Here is an 8,036-nt window from a genome sequence, read left to right as displayed (position 1 = left end):
TAGTTGTAGGTGTTGTTTGTTGTTGGCTCTTACCTGACACCGTGTTGTGGTGGCACATGGGTAAGAGGTTGCACTACAGTTGGGTGCGACTAGGACTGGTTACATTGCCCTCCTGCTACACTGCCACTCCCCACTTATTTTTAGTGGTCAGTTGTTGGAGTTTGCGTAGTATGTCCTGTTGTGTGCCCCATTTCACTGCCGAAAGGAGTGACTGGGGACGACGAGTGCAGACAATAACTTGTTATTTTTTATTGCGATGGTTGATGCATATTACATGCATTTGTTGGTAGGTTATTACATAGCTTACTTTATTCATATGCTTATGGATTGTTGCATTTATTTGCTATGATTGTTGCACTTGTATGACATTACATACATACTTACATGTACCTGATATCTATACCTATTGCACAGTTGATCCTTTCGTATCGTCTCAGTTGATATACCATGTTTGATTTCTTAGTACATGATATCTCGTTGATACCTGCTACCATGTATATGTTATTCTTCTATACATGTTATCCTGGTTACTATGTCCTTGTTATTCTTTCTGATATCTCTACATGCACTATTTCCTATATCCACTGAGCATCTAATGCTCACTACCCAGACCCTGGGGTTATTTTATTTTTTTCCCCAGGTAGCAGATAGGTACTTGGAGTTTGGAGATTCGGTCGGCTACTGCTATCTCACATCGGAAGGTTTTCCTGTTAGTTTACATTTGGTCTGTTGTTGTCTCCGGTTATATTTTATATTTCGTGGACATGTAGTTATGGTTTGGATTTGTTATGACTGTAGTTATGTCGGATTGCATTGTGGGTATTCATTACGTTCGAATTTTCGATGTTTCCGCTTTATGGACTTTGCATATTCTGGTTATAGTGTAGGTGATGTGATTGTGTGGCCGTGAAGGCCTTTTATCTTCTGTACTGCGTGTATGCGTGTTTTGTTGGACGTGTTGTCCTTACTCTAGCCGCCTGTGGTTGTGTATGCATGCATGTATTAGGGGAATTGTCACAATTACAGGGGAGATGCTGCCGAAATTTTTCAGATGACCTCCCGGGACGTGACATCAGAACTATCCCATCAGATGTCTTAAGAATTTTAATTCTCAATATAACATCTGCTCGACCCATATATTTCATATCAAAATTTTTTATCAATATTTTCTTTGTACTCATGATTATATTATGATTACTGTCTATTATGAGCATGTCGTCAATGTATAAACAAACGATTGCATGACCTTTATGTGTGCATTTGTCACATTCATTTATTTTGAATTCATTTGATAGCATTATTTTGTCAAATTTTTCGTGTCATTGTTTGGGTGATTGTTTAAGTCCGTACAATGACTTAACAAGTCGACACACCTCCTCTTTCCCTGGAGCTATGAACCCTCGGGTTGCTCCATATAGATTTCTTCTTCTAACTCACCATTTAAGAACGCAGTTTTAACATCCATTTGATGTATTTCAAGGTTATACAGTGTTACGATGGCTATCAACATTCGTATGGACGTAATTCTTATTATCGGTGAGTAGGTATCGAAATAGCCAAGGTCTTCCTTTTGCTTGACCCTTTGACTATAAGTTTGGCATTATATTTATCAATCGATCCATCAGCTTTATACTTGCGTTTTAGTATCCACTTACAACTTAATGGTTTATTACTAAAAAGAAAGTCTAATAATTCCCAAGTATGGTTATTCATGATGGACTTGATTTCACTATTGATAGCTTCTTTCCACAATGGGACGTCGGGACTAAAGAGAATTTCGCTTAATGTTCTTGGCGTTCGGCCCAACCAAGTTGGGCATCTCATCGACAGCCTGCTTTGTTGCTCTGGAGTCAGATAACTTTTGATTATCCTCCTTTATTCGTAGCCTCAAGATCAGGTCTTCAGGCCTCATCTCCTTTTGCTTGTGCTTGAGGTAATTTTTGAAATCCTTTCACGACGGAGGGAGTTTCTCGATTACCGCGGCTACTTTGAACGACTCATTTAGCTTCATGCCTTCGACATCCAGATCATGCAGTATCATTTGCATGTCTTAGACTTGAGACCTCACGCTTTTGGAATCCACCATCTTGAAATCTAAAAATCGGCCAACGATGAATTTCTTCAATCTGACGCTTTCGATTTTGTATTTCTTTTCGAGCGATTCTTATAGAGATTTTGCCGTCCCCATCAGACTATACATGTTATACAACGTGTTCTCCAAAGCATTGAGAACGTAGTTGTGGCACATAAAATCTCCGTGCGACCACGCATCACATGCAACCTTGCTATACAGAAATTATATACTTATACCTTAAACTAATTCCACCTCTCATCCATGCAATTTTCTGGGATTTGTTCAGACTTCTTAAGCAAAATATTTTGTAACCGTAGAACAGAATTCAAAACTGAATGAAATTGCCTACTAACTGTCTCACCGGATCTAGCTATTTGACGTTTTAGGATCCTATTCTTCACATTATGTGCAACAATGTGAAGAAAAGATATTACAAGTTCACTAATTGACATATTTTTATTTCCTTCATAAGTCATTAGCAAAGAACAAAGTTTGTCTAAAGACTTTCTATCCATCCTACAGTTATCAACACATTGTCGATCACTATGAAAAACTATTTCATTTAAGTTTATAGACCTAATATTATATCTAGACAATGTCTGATGAGTATATGATATGCTCCTCTTAAACCTAGCACTCCTCTTATTAGCTAAGATAACTACCAACAATAAAAGCATCAATAACTTCCTTTGCATCCTCTTCTTGCGTATAATTAGAGAAATTATCTTCATCTCTTGCCTTACTGCTAATTCATCCATATCAACCTATCATGAAAATAAGGCAATGAAAAGTAAATAGACTTGGATTTGCGAAACGAGATCATCTATCAATAAAGGATGGTTTAGCCTACATAATCCAAGGATTCCATAATAGATATCCATACTGCTACAAGCACATCATATGCAAACTTGTCCAGATGGAGATATTCTTATTGCATGGATTGAAAGAGTTAGACAATATTTAATATCAAAATTACATATAAAGAACACATACGAGAGGTGTGTTACATAAGTTATTGCAATAGCATTTCATTTGCAATGATCAGACTTCAGTAACACATAATTTTTGCATTTTGACATTTGTTAATTGGTTTTATATCAACCTCTTCTAGGCATGCAATCCTTGATTACCATCTTCTATGGATCTCTACCAATTTTGAGTTGGCATTCTTCCCCATGTTAATTTACAAGTATCCATACTGCTCCCTGACCCCAAGAAAAACTGATGAAGCCAGCCACTAGCGGGTATAATTGAATTGTGTGAGACTATAATGAATTGGAAAGGAGAAATCATTCTTATGTATTATATAATCTACATAGACAGTTGCTTTATGATGTCTTCTTATATATAACTGCAAAATGGTACCTTTTATCTAATGTACTTTTATAATAATAAAAAATGCTTAGTAAAATGCTTTAGTTTAATGTTCCTAAAATGATGAACAGAAAACTCATCATTATCCTCAAAGCATGTTAACCAATTTGAAAAGTATAAAAATGAAAAGGCATTAGAGGAGAAATCTACAACAAACATGATATAATAGTGTTCTTTCTTCTTCTTCTTTTTTTTCTTTTCAGGGTAATGCAAATAGCTTCTCTGATAAAATTGAAACTAGTAGAACATGTGAAGTTATATTTGCATCTCAGCACAATAATAACAACAACAAAAATACAGATAACAATTAAAAGGGGGCTATCTACCTGTGGTTTGAGGTCCTTGTGAATGAGAATATTCTCACGCGGTACTTTCAATCCTTCAGCTGATGAACGATTCAAAATAAATGCAGAAATGCACCCAACAATTCAACATCAACAAAGTAATCCAACAACAGAAACCATTCACAGATAACTTCCCAAAGAAAGAAAGCTCTAAAAAGAGACATTTGATGAAGGTAGAGGGTAAACACATATCGAGTTGCCTTAAGAAGTGTCTAGCAACATCCACGGACACCCTCCCATGAATTCCTTGCCGATTTAAATAATCTGCAACGTCGCCACTAGCGCAGTACTCCAGCACGAGAAATATCTTGTTCTCCGTCTGTTCAAGTGAGTCATTCCAATATAAAATTCTTCTCCAGACAAAAGGCAATTGGATAAGACGATAAGCGTAGAATCAACAAAGGTGATGATAAGAAAAGGATCTGGATGGCCTGGAAGAAGCGGACAATGTTGCGGTGGGAGATGTTGTGGAGGATGTTGACCTCCTTGAGAAGGCAGTTGCGGACCTTGCTATTGACACTCTGCTTGTCAATTAACTTTGCTTAAGTTGATGCATCATACTCACCGCGAGGAGGAGGAGGACGACGAGGAGGTCAGGGACGGCGTGGCGGAGTAAGCTGTTAGAGGAGGAGCGGAAGCGAAAGGGGAAGGCTTCGAATCTTGGAAAGTGGAGAGGAGGGTTGCGATCGTTCACCGTGGACGAAGGCTTCGAATCGCCGCCGCCGCTAGGGTTTCGCTAGCGGAGGGTTTCGCGATCGTGGACGTAGGCTCGCGAGGTAATTTTGTAAAGAAAATTTCCTTAACTCCGGAATTAAGAAAAACCTAAGTTTTCCTTGATTTTTCAATTTCAGATTGGATGCCCTCTTTTACTGACATATGCTGACGTGTCGAGTATGAAGCATTACTTGGGAATCGCTGATTGCCTAAACCAAACAAGGTTTTAGTTGATAACTTTGGATAGATAACCAATGTAATCACGGATGATCCTCAACCAAACACATCCTTAAAGTCATTTAGAACTACAAAACAAATGCTAGAGTTCTTGGGCATCATGTTATAGTTCAAAAATTACTACAATTTTAATCAAAATTCCTACAACATAGAACAATAAATATAGATTATGAAGTATTACATTAGGCAACTTGACCAAGCGTCAAACATAATATTACATCTTACAACTCAGAATCCAGTTAACATAATAGAATATGCAATTTATCATGCAAATTAATATAGATGTTGTAGTAATTTTGATTAAAATTATGAAGTAAACTGATACACTCAATAAAATAGGTTAGGATGTTATATTTGGAACATATACTGTTGTAAGATGCAAATTACTATTAAATTTTGATTGTCAATGTACTAATGTTGGAGTAGGCAAATCTTTCTATAGTGGTCAACTATAGCTTTTCAATTTACCTCCTTATAGATGATTATGGGGTTGGCTATATGAGGCTGCTGGAATGGTTGATTCTATCTTTTACTGCAGAATAGACAAATAATTTATAAATTTTAAATAAATAAATTTATAAATCTCTAATTAATTAGTAAAATTTTCATAATATTTAAAAAATTTAGTTAATTCGGTCGAAAACCAAATTAATCGATAAAATATCAGTTCGATTTGTTTGATTTTTATAAAAAAAATTGATCGGTTCGATTGGTTCAAAAAAAAATCAATTTATTCGATTTTCGATTAATTTGGTTCGGTTTGATTCAGTTTTAACCGAATACTCAGCCCTACCTATGCGTGGCCGCACGTGTAGGGCTATTGTGTCACACGAGCGATCGTGTAATGTTGCCTTGCACAAGGTGATCACATAGTGCCGCTCGAGCAAGACCGCTCGTGGCTTGTGCTGTTAAACTTCCTTGAGCGTTCAGCAGATGAAGGGGCAGAAGGGAGGCGTCGCCGACTTCGTCTCTGAAACTGAAGGAGACGAAGGGGGACGTCGCCGACTTCATCTCTGAAACTGAAGGAGACGAAGGGGCAAATCCACCCCTTCGTCCTCCTATTCTCTGCTATATAATGGGTACGAGAGGCAGAGGTTGTGGCGTCCAAGTCAAAGCAAGTGAAGGCATCTGAGGGATTTGGCACGAATCAAATATTGTCAAGTTCGAGTTTAGCTCGATAATATTTTCGAACTCAGCTCATTAACTTAATCGAACAAACTCAAAAAAAAAATCGAACCGAAATCCGAATAACTCGTGAATGGCTTGGCTTGTTCACATCTACGAGTGGCCCTCAAATGTAATATCCTAGAAATTTTAGGGTTAGAAAGTACCAAGTAAAAACTAAGTTTTAATTGGACTGGTTTAAGTGGGTTCATGATGGAGAGAGTTTTGTCGAACCAGACACGATGAGAAAATTCATCTTATGAAGACGAATCCAACGAAACTAGTTTAGGGCAAATCCGAGATCGTTTGGTTAGTGAACTAAACGAACCGAGATTGAACCAAACTGAACTAACTTGGTTTAGTTTGTAATGAAAGAGGTTTTGATAAAATAAATTAAACTAGATAAAAAGGTTAGTCTCGCAAAGATGAATCCAACAAAACTGATTTGGATCAAATCGGAGGTCGTTTGGTTAGTGAACTAAGCGAATCAAAATTGAACCCGGTTTGCTACAGTTACCGGTTCAATTGTTTGAATAAATCCTAGTTTTTATTGGGTTTTAGCCGATAAAAACTTGATTTAACGGTGTTAGTTTAGATTTAATCGGTTAAATCGGTCTAGGTTACTGTGATTAATTAAGAGTTAACAATATCAATCTCAAATAATAACACACACACACACACACAAACAATAAAGAGGATCAAGTTTGAATTTCAGTAATCCTCCATTTGTGAGTTGATTATGCTACAATACTCACTAAATGAAGCCCTCAGCAATCCTCCATTTGTTGATGTAATCTCTGTCATTGCCGCGATCGCCATTGGAATAGTAGCATCCCTTCCTGACTGATCGTGCTGCATTTTTATGTGCTGCTTTGCACTCGACATCACGAGATGCTTCGAAGACGGTAAATATTTCGCGGTCATCTCTTTTTACGAGAGCTCTAAAGAACAGAAGGATAGATGCCATTTGCTCTAGGATATACACCAATTCCTTAAACACATCCAGATATTTATACTCTTAAGTAGCATACCTGAACTCATTTTTTTCTGTCTTTCTTTCTCCCTATTGAATTTGGTGTTTGGCTTGTTCTTGCAAGACAATTTTGGTGGATCAAGTGGAATTCCTTTTGGTGGTTCAAGGCACTGCAAGTCAATGGTTGTTGACCAAACAATTACTATAATTTCAAGCTTTGTGATTGTCTTATTACATTGATTAGGAATAGAGAGTTTGCATTGCATCAATTTACTAGTACTATTTCTGGGCTAATGAAGAGGACTTGTAAGCTTTATACAAAGAATGAGCTACTATTAACTCAGGTTTACACATTTCAGGTAAGTGGTTGGATCTAGGAGTGAGTAATTGATTAATAACCGAACCGATTGAATTGATTAAATCAAAATCAAACAAATCGATTATCTTTTTTGACAAATCAAATTGATAAACAACCTATTATTTCGTTCGATTATCGAATTAATGGATCTTGTAGCGGTCGATTATTGTGGTGTCCATTCGATAGTTGAGTCAAAAATCAAAATTTTAGAGTTTTTTTTAGATATTGGTCTAGCAATATTAGTTGACTATTTATATATATATTTTTGTAATCTAATTTTGAAAGTGATCAGTCTGATCTTATGAAAGTTTTCATCAACCACCAAAGTAAATCGAGAAGCCTCCACTGATGTCCATCTAGACGACTAACGTTCTCAAGACTACTTCTCACTAGAACGAAAATCTCTTATAGTGCGCCGCAAATTGAGATTCAAATCCAAGATGTTGGATTATCTAATCACTACATTGTACCTCGGGAGCCGTGATTTAATCAATTTTTTGAATTTTTAATAAGACCAAATCGAATAAATCAAAATAATTAAGAATTTTTTAGGAAAAAAAATCTAAATAAACTGAACCGCAACCGACATTTTGCTCACCCTTAGTTTGATAAATTCAAAGTTTCTTCATATTTTAGACTAATTAATATATTAATTATCATATTACTAAGTCCTATAATTTCTCTAAAATGATAATGATGGTCTTGTTGAATAGATTGTGACTCACTTCTTCTTTATCCATTGTGACACAACTCTCCTTGTTATTTATTCTTCTTAATAAGAAGTTGTTGGGTAACCTC

Source organism: Curcuma longa, unplaced genomic scaffold (assembly GCF_044706935.1).
Source record: "Curcuma longa cultivar G26 ecotype Majalengka, Jawa Barat unplaced genomic scaffold, ITB_CL_G26_1.1 contig_17189, whole genome shotgun sequence".
NCBI lineage: Eukaryota > Viridiplantae > Streptophyta > Magnoliopsida > Zingiberales > Zingiberaceae > Curcuma > Curcuma longa.
This window is presented reverse-complemented; position numbering follows the sequence as displayed.